This window comes from Diachasmimorpha longicaudata, chromosome 7 (assembly GCF_034640455.1).
Source record: "Diachasmimorpha longicaudata isolate KC_UGA_2023 chromosome 7, iyDiaLong2, whole genome shotgun sequence".
Classification (NCBI taxonomy): Eukaryota; Metazoa; Arthropoda; class Insecta; order Hymenoptera; family Braconidae; genus Diachasmimorpha; species Diachasmimorpha longicaudata.
In genome coordinates this window covers 6,279,850-6,295,467 of record NC_087231.1, presented here as the reverse complement: position 1 = coordinate 6,295,467, position 15,618 = coordinate 6,279,850, and the positions used below count along the sequence as shown (strand labels likewise).

At 38.4% G+C, this 15,618-nt stretch overlaps 1 long non-coding RNA gene across 1 annotated transcript in view; it reads left to right on the top strand.

The window, feature by feature from the left end:
• The window catches only part of LOC135164578 (uncharacterized), a 173,282-nt gene extending 157,889 nt beyond the window's left edge, over positions 1-15,393 (top strand). Inside the window, exons 6-7 of the long non-coding RNA XR_010299326.1 lie at positions 12,287-12,455; positions 14,014-15,393. This is a non-coding gene — a long non-coding RNA (uncharacterized LOC135164578). The remainder of the gene's footprint in view (positions 1-12,286; positions 12,456-14,013) is intronic.
• Positions 15,394-15,618: the final 225 nt, after the last annotated feature.

The following is a 15,618-nucleotide window of genomic DNA, read 5'->3' as shown; positions in this document are numbered from 1 at the left end:
GGTCAGTGCATCGAACGGAGAATCATGAAAAACGTTAATTGTTTCGCTGTTTGGTTTGCGGTCTTTTTTAAGGATATCCGAGGTGATTGAGCAGCTTTTCCCGAGAAAATGCTTTTCCAATAAGATCCAATAATAAATAAATTTGGTGCTGCCAGATGGTATAACAGTTGTGATCTTGTTACGGAATATCTTCGTAGCGTTCCGTAATTTTTACCGAATATTTATCTCCGCGTGCCGTGTCAATCCACCGATGGAAAATCTTATTTACCCTATGGGTTATTTTAGTATTGTATGTGGCAATAATAAAGCAGAGTATTGGCAGTGGGATCTTACGTTTAAAGAAAAAACACCCCCTGCAAATTTCCCGCTGATGTTCCCAAAAGTCCTTTTGAAATATTTTGAGAGGTATGCATATTGTAACGGTGAATGGGACAAACCCCAATAAATCAAGTCTTTCTAGTTAGGTAGATTAGCAGTCAGTGCCCGCCCCCTCGCACCTTTTTCCTGAATATTCCTATCCCCCATGTGACTCTACAACCTTGGCAGGTATAACCATCGGATCTCGGAAATATGTTGCTGGGTTAAGGCGTACCTACTTTGTACGCAATATCCCCGTTTCATGGTCACTGGGAGATCCATACAACAGTATTTGACGTTTTTGAACGCATTTATTCACATCAAAACCGGAAGCGATACAAACAATATCCACAAAAAGTCGTAGCGTCGTCTTCAAAAGAATGAAAACGATATTTATTTACCTACAATTCGGCGCGTACTCACAGTCTTCGAGGGCCAGTTCACTTTTAGTTACAAATAAATTGTTTCACATTTGAATTATTGAAGTCTGCGGCCAAACAATCAATCTCACATCGATTTACGATTTTTCGAAGACATCAAGCATCAATGGACGCACACACTCACACATGCACGCACCTACACCCATTTGTTTTAAAAAGACAAGAAGACGGCGGTAAAAAGAAAACCAAAATTCTTGTCATCCTTGTCAACATTTTAAACACGCAAAGTGCCCTGTATCAAGCCTTTCATTTATTTAACTTATCAATCCATTAGTTGCTGCAGAGACATACAAAAATAATCCCAAAAAGAATATCATGAGAGTTCCAAAAAAATAAGACATGGCTTTTTCAAATCGTGAAAGCTATTTAAGTAATTTCTATGAGTCAAAAACAATTTTCCTCGTGAGAAAAAAAACTGAATTAAATATCACATTTTTCTATGTTCCTGTTTTCACACACATTTATACATATACCGGAAGTAAACACTAATATGATGATAACCAGTCAGCTCCAGAAATATCGAACTCAAGGATAAAATTCCATCGAATTCTTGATGGTCGCGGGAAAGGGATATTGTGTTCGAACTAACGGGGGAAAACGGAAAAATGGATTATAATAGTTGAAAGACAGCAGGTGATCCATGCATTCCCAATATTGAATAGTGATCGACATATGTAAATATTGTGGGCTACGGTCTCCTTTTTTTTTACTTTCTCTGGGCGCCTGTTTTACATAACGAGCCGTCTTTCATATTAATTGATGCGCGCCTGGTATTCTCAGACTGAATGCCCCGGTCCCATTCGGAAACGATAAACATAATTCTCATTATTATTCAACAAATTCCAATTCATTGGGTTAGTCTCTGAAGTACAGAGAGAAGTGAAACAGAACCAGTTTCGAGGTCAATGCGAGGGGCTATTGACAGACGAATTGGGTGACACCCTGATCACCAAGTGTAATCGATTATTCGGGATTACCTGTTGATTAGCCTGACTTCCATTGCCCAGTGATTATCCCGATGACCGATGATTTCTCCGGCTGGAGTGATTTTTATGAGCCATGAACACGGGGGATTCCCAGAAAAATCGTTTGGGGAATTTTTGTATCGCTCTCGGTAAGAATAATGCGCGCGAAATTTGAAAATCGGAATCGAGGGAAACAAATGGTAAGTTACTCGGAGTAAAAATGGGGAAAGTGACTACCACCTGATTATCAATATTTGAATACCTATGTGATAATCTGGTGATTCCAACGATTACCCTGAATAGGACCCCGGGTAAATGATACAAGATAATGTACTGGGAGAAAAATATCGTAGATTCTAGGGAATATATTTTGTTGGATATATATTCTTTCGTATGAAAATAGTATTCCATTATTTCAACATTTTAAATCTTCATTTTACCAGGGGGTCCCTATAGATCGTCGATAATGACCTATTCGTTTGAAACTGGGTCATTATTCCATTAAAAATATCTTATTCCATGCGATTCCGTTGATGTCGCCTACAATAACTTTTCCATGTGACTGAATCATGATGTTTCTGTTTGCAACCCTCAGAATCAACGATTGAAGCAGACTTTTTAATCACACAATCCATTAAAAATCCCGAGATATGTCTTATCGTCAGGGACTTATTCCCTTTGCACTATTGAAAAACCCTAAGTGTTTAACTAAAAAAATAATCCCTCCGTTTTGCTAGAAAGCTCCATGAGGCAATAAGGAGCTCATGCATCCACTGACAGAGAAATGTTGTCATTTTTTTCTCTTCTGCAGAATGAAAGGGAAGAGGAAACCGTATGGAAAATGTGTTCGGTCTCTTCCTTCTTCTTTGGCCCTTGTATTTACATTTTTTTTTCTCGACTTAGCTATTGAAGAATGGGAGATAGAAATTGTAGGCGGCGAATCGATTGCCAAGAGGTCCTGATGTTCCGGCTTTTGGGGAAAGGATTTTGCGTTGTTGCCAAATCGCCTAGGCCTGGGCTGGATTGTCAGCGTGTGGAAGCGGTAACCACTGTTGACTTTTGGAGTCATGGTATACGTTGTTGATCACTGTCGCTTTCTTCTTCCTCTCTGTAGCAGTTTAGGAGAGGAAACGCAATAGAGTCGAGGCTTTCGTCGGATAAGAGTCGAGTTTGCCTCCCAGATGCTTTAATCTCTCGGCGGGTGGCTGTCAGAATCGATAAAAATATAATGTCATCATGGTCGTCGACACTTTTCTTTTTCAGAGTAACTGGTCATCAATCACGGGAGGGGGAGACATTTATTTTTGAAAATATTTGATTTTTTTGACTCTTCCCTCCCACTCCGTAAAGACTACATAAATAATTATTTTAATATATTATTTATCGGGTTATGGACAGGGATTGTTAAATAATATCAAGATGATTGGACTAGCAACTGTTATCTTTCATTTATCGCACGCAGGTATATATAGTAGGTCTTGATGCATAATTTCATAGCTACGAGCTGTTGAAGAAGTAGTTCGATTTCGTTTTTAAAGACAAACATTAGAAACGTCTCCAACAATTCATGGACGTTTGGCATTCCAAGAAATGTCAAAAATTCGGGAATTTTGCATAATTAGGGGCATTTTAACGGAATGAATTTCAAAGGTAAATTCGGGGAAATCCCCAAAATTTTCGGAATTCCAGAAATCCGGAGGCTAATGCGGGACGAAGGGAGAGTGCCATACCTGTGGCCACCCCACAGTACAAAAATAGCCTGAATGAAATCTTGAATTTTCTATCCAGAGTTTTTTTTTCCACCATAGCTAGAAATGAGCTGGATATGCTGCCATATTTTTAAGTCAAGTTGAAAGAGATAGACTGATGGTAAAGAACGTTTCGTTTTTATTTTTAGAGAGAAGATAATTATGATTTTTCTCAGTGCCTTCGCCCAAGACTTGTGGTCCATAAATCTTCCCAAAAATATTCCCACAAATCTAAAAATGTAATGAAAACTATTATTTTCAATTTCCATTTTCTTTCCTCAATCAAATGACAGTCGTCAATAATTTTGGTAAAATCTCAGAAGCACCTACCGATCAATCAGTGCACGAGAAAATTTGTCTTCGTGTCGAAGTATTCCATTGCAGATCAATAATTGCACTTAATATAGTTGCGTATTCAATTAACTCCAAATCCCGTGTGATTCGCTGGTCAATCTTCAGATTTCCTCGAAAAATCAAATTCAATTCTCGTCTTTCCACTGCCCAAAAATTCAAATTTCCCGAGAACTCGCAAACTTCCCACTGCATTTTCTCCCGGACTAACATAGTAATTAGCGGTGGCTGCATCCATGATTATAAACTGACATATCGTTGATTCATTGAAAAAAAAACCCAACTCCACGAATTCCTGATCATCATCGCTCATTCCGAGATTTGGAGAACTTCGAAGGTTAAGTTCATGACACATAAGTGAAATGAAACCTGAGTAAACAGACCTAAGCGGAGTGAAATGACCAAACACATGTTGGGAAGTTTGAAAATACCCTCATCAGCACGTCGAAGCATGTAAATTCCCTAAACTATTCTTCCTCCTTCGGGGTGTTAAAAAAAGCCGAGACCCACAGGGAGGTCCATATGGTAGGAAATAACATAAATCACGTATCGAGTGATGAGAAATTCCAAGGTTCAACACAACAATTTGGCCTGTCTCCTAACCCTAGTCTGGTCACCATACGCGGCCCTGTCATTTGGTCACCTCCGCGGGGATTCGTCACCGCGTTAAGGACCTCGCGCATGTGATTCAACAGCCGCGCGTAAGGTCAAGTCCATTGCAAGGTCGACGTAGGGCGTAAACCCTAACCAATTCTGAACAAGCAGCGATTTTGTTATACTCCAGAAGTGTCAGTGTCGATTATCTTCATAAATCAATAAAAAAATAATCGATTCTCGATCATCAAAATGCGATATTTCGATAATATCGCATCTTCGTCTTCAGTGACATAGATTATTTTATTATCACGATTTTTATTTTTTAAAATATTTTGTTTAGATTGCGATTGTAAAAAGCCCACCATGGAGTTTTTCCAATTCCGCCCATTCAACCAATTCAAATTTAATTGTTCAAACCCCAGCAAGTCAGATTCAGGCTCTGCCAATCAATGAACACAAAGGTCTTTGCCAAGCTACATTCTTCAAGCACACAAGCCTTTATATCACTTCTTCATTCTTCACATATCCCTGGCGTTAATAAACAAAAAGCCAATCACAATAAAGCACTGGCATAGAGGTAAAGTGGTATCAATGAAATTGACGATGAGAAGAAAGAGAGAAAACCTTGTAGTTACGAAAATTCAATTTCAATAATTGAATTTGTTAGTGAGAAAGAACTCAGAGGCGGCCCAGCGGCAATGAGCCAGAGAGGGGTAGAAAAAGTGAATTCCCACCTCTTGGCATTCCCAGGGGGAAGGGTCTTGATGCTTTTTCGCAATTTTTTTTATCCCTCTTTCCTGTACACGAGAACGTGTGAACACATGGACTCTGTGTACTCATGAATTTTGCAATAAATGAGCTGTGGGAATCATTCCGGAAACGTGGGATGCATCTCTCAGCATTCCATTCTGACAGATACTGCAAGAACGTTAGAATTTTCTTGAACGGATGTCCAAATTTCGATAAATCTAACTAAACGGAGACGAGACGAAACAAAAAAGCGAATTGTTTGGGGCGTTGGCTCGGTCGGAGAGGGCCCCCTTGTCTTATCCCTTGTCAACATGAGAGAGTATGACTACCCCCAAGACCTAGACAAGACATTTTTTTTAATCTTCTTGCTTGAAAAAAAATATGGAAATTTTAGGGACTGTCTGAGACGCATAACTTCGAGATAACTTGTCTCGAGCTTTTTTCGTTTTGTTGTTTCGGTTTCAGTCTCGATCCCAGTCTCGATTACTTTCCGGTGGAGAAGGAGTCAAGAGGACAAAATACGATGAGGTTAATTCTTTTGAAGATCACGACTTGATGAGACGATTCGATTCTTTTTGAGCAAATTTTATTCTAAGTTAGAGAAATTTCAGCCTGATAAACATGAAAATTACTCTACCGGTAGAGCAGAATTTATCGACTGATCTAGGAAGTTCGTGATTATCTGCATAAAATGACTAGATTTGAGGGGTAAACAGTATTATACGTCAGACTAAGATTTTTCTAAATGAGAACAAAAAATCATGACATCAATTTTGCGCTCCGCGTATTTTTCTTATCCGCATTTCGATCTCGAAATACGGTCTTCCCTCGCTCCTCCAGACTCTCCTGGCCAAATCCAACTGCACCCCTTCCTCTCTCCACGAATTTCCCCAACAAATCCAAGAAAACGTCATCCCTACCCCTAATCTGATACTAATGACCCCGATGATTGACTGACATTCCAAAAATACATGCACCTGACCATGAGTGATTTTATTTCTCAATATCAGCGGGAGATTGAAAAGATACCCCACACAGTCTCTCCCTGGAAACTTCAAAAAAAATCTCTCCTACAGTGAAGATTTATTCGTTCTTTCTTTTTTTTCCGAAAAGAGGGGCACCCATTGAGACCAGCAGATTCAAAACAGAAGCAGGGAAAATTCCTCGGTAATGATGGGAAAGGCTCTCCGAGAGGGTTCACATTTCTTAATTCTCTTTTCATTCCATCCAATTTCAGTCGATTCTCCACAATCCTGATTAAAAGCTCTGTGAATACTGGATTGTGTAGGTGGACGTCGATGTGCCGTGACGGAGTGATACAGAAGTTTCACGCTGAAGAATCAAAATCGAAGGACAACGAGTGAAGGGAAATGGCGGTTCATGAGTCAGTCCAAATGCTTCCGACGAAGGGTTGAGGGGGTCCCGAAGGGGTTGGAAACTCCAGTATTACCCGGAATTTATTTCCCCTTTAGGCGGCCTGTTCCGCAAATCTAGAGCGTAGGTAACCAGAAAGGATCCGCTCCTGGGGCCCTACAGGGGCCAGCTGGAGTTCTCGCTCATCGATTCGCCTCACTCTCGCTAACGGCTAATCCTCCAGGAAGCTTTTTATCACTTCAAGCCAATTCCACCGGTAATTTTGTAGTCGATACGGTCTGCTAAGTTCGCATACTGCACTGATGGTGAAACAAAAAAAAAGTTGCAAAAAATGGAAATTAAAAAATTTAATAATTGCTCAATAAGATGTATCCTCGTTAGATGGTAGTATATGTTAATGAGCCGCTGAATTTAATGTTATTTTAGTGGCGCAACATAGTCATAGAAAATTAATTGGTTGGCAATCAAGGCTTTTGGCTGGGGCCCATTCTTAGGGAAAAAAAACACACACTCGGTTACCCTCCCGTGTTACTCCGCAATAAAATACAAAAGTCATATATTTCAGGCTTGTCAGGAGGGGAATCCCCTTTTCTCGAATTTTTTACCGTTCGAGATTTCCGTCACGAGTGGAAAAAACGCGGACAAAAGACCGAAAATTAGCTAAATAAAATGGAAAAATATAAAAAAATGAAAATAAATACTATTGCAGTTGCCTTGGCAATTGAGTTGTATTAAGATATAGTGGTGACCGTTGACGCCTTGTCTCCAGGGGTTGTAAAATCAACGACTCTGACCTCGTGTCGGAGACACTAAAATCGGAGGGTTTTCCCTGAATGTCGTCGTAAATTCTCAAAAATCTTCCCCCCCGGTTATTCTGCTCTTCGCAACGCACAATCCTCCAACATTGACGATCACAATGTATGAAACAAAAGGGAGAGGAAGGGAAAATAAAACGGTTGATTCTAAAGTGCCCTTACACTTTATGATTCGAGGCAAGTGTAATGCTCAACCGATCGTACACATGAATCTCGTATTGGGCCCTCCATAGTCATTTTTTTCATCCACCTGCCCCTTTTTATGGGAACGATACCGGATAAATAGCGAGGACGAGCAGTGCGATCACCGGAGCAAAGAATTTAACGTAATAATTATGAATTTTTGCCTTGGAGTAAGTGAAGAAGGGAGAGAATGAAAGGAGTAAAATAATAAAAAAAAATACAAAGAGACTGCGTTTGGGCGTTACTGAGTCACGAATTGCCATAAAGCGACATAATGATTATGCCGAAAAGCGAGATACATGGTCTTTCATCACGGAAAATATTAGTCGGTGGATTTCAACAGTTACTTGGGGAAATAATGGATTTCCAATCGGTTATTCAATTTTAAGGACTGGTTTCGTTCCTTGATTAAATTCAATGACTAATTGGTTGAAATTCCCGAGAGAATTTTATATTGACAGACGGAAAGAACTTTTGGATAAAAAATTAGATCTCCAGAGGGTGAGATGTGCACTGAGGGAAATAACGAGTGAAAATCCCACAAATATTTTTTTTGTATTTTCAATTAACTCCCCATCTCCGCGATTATGACTTTTTAAAATCAAAGACGGTGATTACGTGTCTCACGGTGTGCGTGTGGATATGTATCATTGTGTGTGGGCAGAGAAATGGCACGATGTTGGGGGTGGGGTGGAGAGAGGGGTGAGGTGAAGAGGAGAGAGGAGAGGGTGGTAGAGAAATGCAGGATAATCAACGGAACGAGACTCAGCACGCTCATGTAACGAGCAGAGCGCCTAAAAACGGCGCCGCGAGTACAAGCGTAATTAGGGGCCTTTATTAATTAGCCAATTAAGTTCAGCTCCGATCTTGATCCCCCACTGCATCCTGCCACGCTTCGTTAAAGGACATGATTCGCACTGCCGTCCGAATGGTCAGGGGTCTTCGATTTTCATCATCAAATGTGGGATGAATTTCAACCGAACTGAAACATAAAAAAAAAATCATTTCTTTTTATTTCTCATCACAATACGTCGAATAATTATTTTCATTCATCTCAATTGTATTATTCCATTCAGTTCCCTTTATTGTTTAATTTTATGTACATTGGTGATGATCAGACGCGGGAATTTTATTTTCAAATGGACATTAACACACGTATACGTATAGCACCAACAAAAGGGCCATTCTGTGCACAACGCGATGTGTACAAACCCTCCAGCCTTTGCCCGCGAGGAAGGGGCGGGGGGAGGGGGTTACCCCTCCCAAGTACTGCCCATTGCCCATGAAAAATTCTCTTGCAGTTGTGCGACAAAACAAATGTTTGCGAATGCAGGACACAGGTGTTGGTCTAGACTCGTTTATCGAATGCAAAAGTGTAGTTAAAAAAAATGTAAAAAAAGGGGTGGAGAGGGTGCGAGGGAGAAGAGAGGGTGCAAGAAAGAAATAAGTCGCGAGAAAAAGGGGGGAACAGAGGTGAAAAAGAAGTAACAAAAAAAAAAAACGAGGAGAATGATTGGAGAACCCGAATCTTACGGAGAGAGGAACCAGTTCAGAACTCTGTGCGCCCCCCACATTATTCCCGCGGCTCTGTCTACCTAGACCATGAGGATAAAGGATAAAGAATGAAGCATAAAGGATAAGGTATATAAAAGGGACCGGACCAGAAGTTCCTGGTGCAGACCTTGAATATAATAATGAATATAATAATGAAAAAGGTTTGTTTTTTTTTATTTTTGGGAGTTGATTCTTTTTTTTGAGAAGCAGACGCACAGACGAGGTCGACGAATCCTGCAAAAATACGTTGGGGCGGATGCCGTTGAAATGCATATTTGTTTGACGAGAGTAGACGGAAAAGATGAGTGAATTGATCACTTGCATCACTGCACAAACGAGTGACTCTTTGTGTGATTATCAGAGTCATTTGTGTTCCGGGTCTTGATGCTGTTCTCATTGTTGATTTTAATTGTCGGGTTGAATGCTGATATTTTTAGTTTTTTCACCCCCTGTGATACGCACACCTTGAATCGTAGATAATTGAGGGTCACTTTAAATTCGTATTTGAACGGTCTTTCCGTCATTCATAAATAGCGGCGGATGAATAAAAAAAAATGGGAATGAGCTTATGTGTAAGTATGTCCTCGAGTGGCTGCACTCGAGTGCATCCTCGGAATATACTCTGGTCGAGTTGGCATCGTATTCTGCTGAAGGAGAAGCGCAAACTTACTGAAAAATCACTCAAGCCACTTATCCTTGAAGGTCCCCATCGTGCACTGCATGACGCTGGTCTCACTTGCTTACTGGGTGGATTTTCATTTTTTTTTTAATGCCGCAGCTGTTGATTTTTACATGATGCTTGAAATCGTGGCATTTGATATTTATAATTACGTTGGTGAGCGGTGGTCAGGTTTTATATTCCGTGACACGTCGAATGGGTTTTATTCTGATTGGCAGCGAAAATTAATGAGGGAATTTGGGGAGGAAATTGTGATGTCTAGGCACCTGCCGGTCCGAAATTTAGGCCAATTTTTGATAAACTCAGACATCTTTAGACGTGTAAGGACGTGCGTTTCGTCTCATAAACGATTAGATAACAGATGGTTTTCCATGAAAATCGTCTCTTTTGAATGAACACATTCAGATTCAGAATTTCATAAAAATTCAATTTTTTAAATATTTGTAACTAAATTTAGTTCGTTGTTTATCATTTGCATCTACAAATTTTAAGCGTAAAAGGGATTGAAAATGATTGATACGGTTAATTTATAGCGTGATCTGTGTGAAACTGTAGAGCTGTAGCCTTGGCTGTCCCTAAAATATCGATACCCATTGGGTATTGAAAATAAGAGTCCTAGGGCTCTCAATATAAAAATAACATCTTGAGTATCTTCCCTGAATATTCTTATCTAATCAAATTAATTAGACCATTTCATCGCTAGTCCATTACGAATCGTTGCACTAAAAAAAAGTATTAATTTTAGCCCAGGATATATATTACTTACGACCTTGAAAAGAAACTTTTCCCGGTTTTTTGAATTTGAGAACTATTACAAGTCAGATAATCCTACCTAGGATAACACAAGTTCATAAATTTATTTAACTACATAAAGCATTTGCTAACTTCATTCATAAGACTTTCGCCTTATTGGTCAACGTAATGGCCATATGTTCGCATTCAAGGCGGGAAATACAAAGAAGGCACATAAAGCGCGCCATCAGTGTCATTCAAAATAATTCCAAAGGCTAATTAATAATCGTTAGGTTAATAATAGGTTAATAGTAAATCGTTAACTGTAGGTTAACAATCGTCATTGAACCAACAAAAGGTTGTTAATTGCGCCGCAAAATATTTGGATCCCCCAGACGTTTCTTAGTCCCAGAATCGGGACATTGGAAGCCGCTAACTTTCCTCTGCCCAATTATTTAAATTATATCACCAAATAGGACGTCACATAACCATCATATATCTTAATTATCACATAACATATCCCCTACTCCTGCATTAGACTCGGTCTCAGCGTCTTCTTCGGCGGCGGAGGATAGTAAATGTCTTTTCCAACGCCTAGTCCTCCACCCAGGAATGTTCTCCACGAGAGCCCCTCCTATTTACCAATAATTAATCGGCAATTATAAATTATAATTTTCCCTTCTACTCCTCTGGGAGTCAATTTGACTTGAGGGAAACTGGAGGATATTATCTTAATGTGTGATTTACTTATCTACAGTTGACCGAGAGGCGGGGGAACAACGGGCCATCCAAAGTGAAGACAATGATTTCAGCTTTCTCAGCATGACAAAATATATTATCATTCTAAAAAAAATTTCCATTCTTGAATGGGCAATGATTTTCAGTCAAATATTTGACTGTCATCGTGTATAGTGGGGTATAATGTTGAAAATATTAATATTTGAAAACATTTTGATGGCGGTTGTCAGTATGATCAGAGTCGTTCATAAAAGTATGGAACCGTTGGCTCAAATTTCGGAAGCAATTGTTACGTTCAATGATCCCATTAATCATTTTGCTTCTAATTCCCATGAGTATTCAGTGAGGGTCCAATATGTGTCCTTAATAAATGATTTTTCCAGACGCGGTACAGTCATCACAGAGTGAAGGAATAGTGCAGCGGCATAAGAAAATCCCTAATAGACTAGATAAAGATTCTCCCGTAATAATCAATCAATTCTTCCGCAAATGTTCATTAAGAATATTAAATATTCATGTGACTGCTCACCTCACATTTACGATGGTACTTGTGAATGAAACAGATGTAGAGCACATTTGTAAATTTAAATATGTTCGGAAATGAAAATGTAATTGTTCAGAAATCGTTGAATAGAAAAACGATAATATTTTTTCAATTTTAAAGAAAATAAATTGGATCAGTGTTGGCAAAAAGGTGAGCGTTGTGAAAGTATTGAAGTCAAGCTCACATTAGTCAGAATTGTTTGTATATTCATGAAGTACTAATGAAATGAAATATTTCTCATTCTCAGGTCAGCGATGAAATGCCTCTAATGCCATTGAAATTGGCGATTATGAGAATTTCTAGGAATTTATTAAAAATGTTCTCAAAATTTTTTTAAAAAGCATTTTTTCTGCCAGACTTCATAGTGTTTTTCTCTCCTCACACATAACTCATCCTAAAAATTTTCTAAATGTTTGTTTTTTTTTATATCGGTGGACTACTTTCACACCAAATCTAAAGGAAATTGAAGCCGAAAGTTTTCCTTTGGATGGCTTAGGTGAGAGTGCTAAGGAGAGAAGAAAGGGAAGAATGCAGCGAGGGAGTCGAAAGCGAAACAGTATTGTCCTTTCCCGTCTCGCTCTGATCCAGGAAATTAACAAGAAAGGAAGAAAAAGAGAGAAAGCAAAAGGTAAAATGAAGAGGATACAATGGTGAGAATATATTAGCTGCACCATGAAATCCATTGCATAATACTGTGACTCCTCTCAAGGTCTTCTTTTTCACGTCTATTCGGAGCTTCATTGCCATCCAATTTTCTACTACATTTAGGGACCTCTGAAATTCCCTATACGGTGGCAATGAATTCAACATAAGTGAAAAGCAATTGATCCTGCAGTTATCGAAATCAAAATCATGGAAATTGAATACATACAAAACATCTACGATTTAGGACGAACAGAGTTTCATGCAAGTTCCTCATAGCTTCAAAATAATATTGAAAAAACTTTCCAAAAAATTTTCACCGCCAAAAAACGAACTTTCCAAGCCCTCTAACGCTGTCCTCTCCATCACCAATATCGTTCAAAACTTATTAGTGGCCTACAAAGTGGAGGTATGTCTCCACCTTATCACATTAGCGACTTTTTAAAAACTTTGGATATCAAGATTCTCATACAAATTGACTCATGTTTTACCCCATGTACATTAGATCTTTAACGACGCTGTTAAATATATCGATAATTAAGGTAGTCAGCAGACTATCGATCTCGTTTTTTCTATTTTTTTAAAGCCGAGTAAACCGTCAGGTTTGAATATCTATTTTAAAACAATCATATAACGTTTTTTTATATTAAAAATATAAGTAGAATTTTTAATTTAAAAAAATGGATTTTCTATTCTCTTCGCTCTTGGATTTTTCATCAGTATTTTTTTGTACTCTAGACTAACTATCGACGTTAGTGTAAATAAAAAAAACGACAATCCCAATAACATTAATTTTTGCTATCTACGTACGTGTGACTTCATTTTCAGTTGAAATATAATAGGGAAAACATGAGCAAATGTGCGACCCGTATACACATATGTAAATGTATAATATATATATGTATATAATTCAGTGAAGAACTGTGCGTGATAACCAAGTGCACGACTTCGAGGTGTTTCTTTCATGATGAATATCTGTTGATGCTATCCATTATAATGGAAAAGGAGAGTTAGTTTGGGCTGAGGTGACAGATAATTTGAATATTTGATTTAGGGCGAACCGAGAACGGGACGTAGAACGAAACTGACCTTGGCTCAGTACTTTCAGAAGTGCCTAGTCTCGTGGGAACCACTGACAGTTTTCTGAGGTTGTTTTTATGCTAGTCTTCACTCCGCTCGCTCAATAACGAAGCGTATTCATAATGAAATTATCGAATGGCTGTATATTTTCTCAGTTTGTCATTTGCAGAGGTCAGGAAGAATTGTTTTTCTTCAAGTTAACAATTAATAGATTCGGTTCTTTTTTATTATTGTGCGGTATTTATAGCACTAACGAGATTACTAAAATCCTCATTTGGACGTGAATGACGAGCGTTTCATCAGTTTCATTTTAATATATTGTCATTTGGAGATAGCCTTCATGTCCTAGTTACTGCCACTTGAAGTCTACCGCGTGTTTCTAAGTGTTTAATAAAGACGTTCCCTGTCATTTGAAATTTCAATAAAAATTTTGTGAATATTCAATCTGTCGATACTTTGCACAGATTCAAAACCACTTCATTGACATTCAGTGGGCGAGTATGAAGACACGTCCAAGGTTATGGTTTTCGGAAAAAGCCAGGAAACCCCTGGAGCGTCTCTTCGGTCTTGGAAAAGTCTAGATCTGCCAGCAAGCTGGAGAACATTTCGCTACGATAGCACCATTTTTTTTTCCAAAGTACCGACATCGCACCCACGGAGAGCCTTGAGGAGGTAGTCCATGGCATATGCCCACATATGTAGGACCTCACAGTAGTGATAACTGCTCTTCAATGGTCAAACAACTGTTGGGGTTCTGCAGTTCATATTCTATGAACGTCGGTTAAATGCTGGCTCCTGAATTCAGAGTGACGGTGGTCCCCTTTTTTTCCTCAACATTCTGCTGGTCACAGCACAGCTCCAGAATTTTTTTCCAATTTATTTTGTTAATACATGCAGGTCCAAATCATTGTTGATATCAATAGATAAAAAGCGGGAATATTGAAAATGAGCGCAATGAAGAAACGATTAGTCGAAGGGCGCACGAAACCAATTATGATTGGCACGTCGTCTAGGCTGGTCTATGGTCATCAACTCTCGTCTCGTCTCTTTATTTATCTTATGTCCTGCGGCAACACTGACAATTTCTTACATTTGAATGGAATGAGTGTAAATCATTGATGATACAAAGACAGAAAATGAAGTGTCGCTGAACAATTTTTCCATTTCTGGGAGTTCATTAATTCATGCAAATTCCGAAATATGGTTATGACTAAATGCATGACTATACCAATCAACACCATGAGGATTGGTCATACTTGAGTAAAAATTTATGAAAGATTAGTTTGAGCGCTAAATATCGTAGCATTTAGTATTCAGAACCGATAAAAATACTAAATCCGGAAGTACTTATTTACTTGAATGAAGTCAAATACTAATCATTCATGTACTTACTACTTAAAAGCTTCCTCAACATCGTCAGTATTTATTCCTTGAATTTATTCTAAATAATGAACAACTTAATGTCTAAATATCTAGTATTTAGTATGTCCAACAAAAAAACATTCATCTGTATTAAAATTAACAAACGAATTCTGGACGTACAGATTTTTATGATAATTTTTAGCTAAAAATAAATCAATGAGTCACTAATCGACTCTGAATACTATAGTAATGACTCTTTAAAATTCAAGATCATTATAATTATCAATATAGAATTGATCGTCGTTCCCGGGCAATTCATGAGATTAACTAAAATTAAATCACAATTGTAAATTTTTAGTCTTCAATTTTAATTTTATAAATTGATGCATTTTGTAGAAGTATTTAAATACTGTTGTCAAAATAAATGTCGGATAACATTTGAAACTGGTTCTAGTAGTTGTTGCAAGAGAAAGGGATGTTAATAAAATAAATTTTTGTACCATAGACGTAATTTGTTACCGTACCCCCAGCAAAGTGTCAACCAAATGTGTCCCATTTTCGTGGTTAATTATGTGGAACAGCGTAGTATGGTGAAAGAAAAAAATCGATGGGTAGAGTGTAGAACTCCCCTGAGAATAAGTAAGAAGAAATTAGTCTTTTGAGAAGTGGGAATTTATGATTAAGGGGCATCACATTGTTGAGTGTTT